This window comes from Populus euphratica, unplaced genomic scaffold, assembly GCF_000495115.2.
Source record: "Populus euphratica unplaced genomic scaffold, PopEup_1.0 scaffold84.1, whole genome shotgun sequence".
Taxonomy (NCBI): Eukaryota; Viridiplantae; Streptophyta; class Magnoliopsida; order Malpighiales; family Salicaceae; genus Populus; species Populus euphratica.
In genome coordinates this window covers 397,233-398,989 of record NW_011499964.1, presented here as the reverse complement: position 1 = coordinate 398,989, position 1,757 = coordinate 397,233, and positions in this window count along the sequence as shown.

Below are 1,757 nucleotides of genomic sequence, written 5' to 3'. Positions count from 1 at the left end.
AGGTATCTTATATTATTAGATATGTTATTATAAAACATACTTTAGTTAAGGAGTTATTGATACTTCAAGTGCAAAATGATGATATAAAACCTTAATAAAAATGCACTTTTAAGTTCTAATTAGAGTCATTAACCCGAATTGATATTTTTTCTTTGCATCAATTTTTTTTCAATTTTATCTTACAATTTTGAGTTTATTGAACATTGAACTCTGTTAGTTTTTTTTCCAATTTATTTTTTGTGAAGATAAGCTGACTTTATGACTCAAGGTGCAAGTTTACTATGCTAACTTGGATGGGTTAAATCTACGTGTTCTTTTTTGGGTCAATTGAGTTTTTTTTTTATTCTTTTCCTTTTGTTTTCAACATTTTATTTTAGTATTTTTGCTGAATTCTTTCGTTAGCTTTTTTAAATGAAATTTAGACAAGTTTTTTACATTTTTTATAGTGTTTTCTTATTAGAATATTTTTTAGTTTAGTGTATGACTTATTTGTTTTTTTAACAAAACTCTAAATTTGATGTATTTTTAGCCCCTTAAAATAAATAAAAAATAATCATTTCATTTGTTTGTTTTTAAAGATTTTTTTTTTTGCGCTTTAGGCAAGAAATCCTCCTTTTGTTTCTAGATTTTCAAAAAATTAAAGTTTTTTTTAATGCTGGCTCACCACCCCTTTGTTTTTTTTTTAAGAAGTAAATTGTTGTTTGGTATAAAATAGATTATTATGCGTCCAGTTGGCATATGTTTAGTTAAGAAGTAAATTGTTGTTTGGTATAAAACAGATTATTATGCATCCAGTTGGCATGTGTTTAGATAAAAAATAATTTTTTTAAAAAAAATTATTAAATCTTTGAGATCTGGTATTTACATGACAAGCTTAAATTAATATATTTTTTTTTATATTAATTTTTTTATTTTTTTCAGTTGGTCTAAATTTATTTATTTATTTTGCATTTACTGCAAGAAAAAGTGTTGGATAACCCGAATATTCATTTTCTTTTGCTAAAAAAAAAGAAAATTTGCTATAAAAAACCGTGTTGAATAATCCATTATATATATATATTTTTTTTTCTATAAGCAGCAAAGCACGAGTCATGGCTAGGGATACTATATTTTGCTTCGTTTGGGCTCCATCTCAAATCATCCACTAGAAAGTCCATATCACGGAGCACAAAGCCACAAGCCTTGTTTTCTTATTTGGAACGAGTATTCAGATGATTTCTTATGAATAAATTGTCATTTCGGATGATTATTATGACTTTTTTTCAGTTTCAAAATTGAGAATGGGCCGAATTTCATAAATTAAAAGATAAAGATTGGGCCGAATGGTGAAAATGAGGTAAAAAAAATTAAAAACCGTTCAGTTTCAAAATTTCATAAATTAAAAGATAAAAATAATGAAAATGGGCCGAATTTTATTTTTATTTATACACCATCTATCCTAAAATACAATGAACTTTAATTTTGTTTTTATAGATTCATCTATATTTCACTTTTATTTTTTAGTCCAAAATTAGTTTACAGGTTTAGTATTGAATCAAAAACATTAATTAACAAAAAAATTATTTAAATTATAGAGAATTATTTGATATTGTTATTAAATTTACCTAACAAGTCAACCTTAAAATCTTCTAATTTGACTTTTTATATAACTCTTTTAAAATTAAACTATATAAAAGTTGTTTTGATATTATCTAATTAACTTTAACAATCCAAACACAATTGAGTTGAATAATAAAATACGTTTAAGGATAAAATGA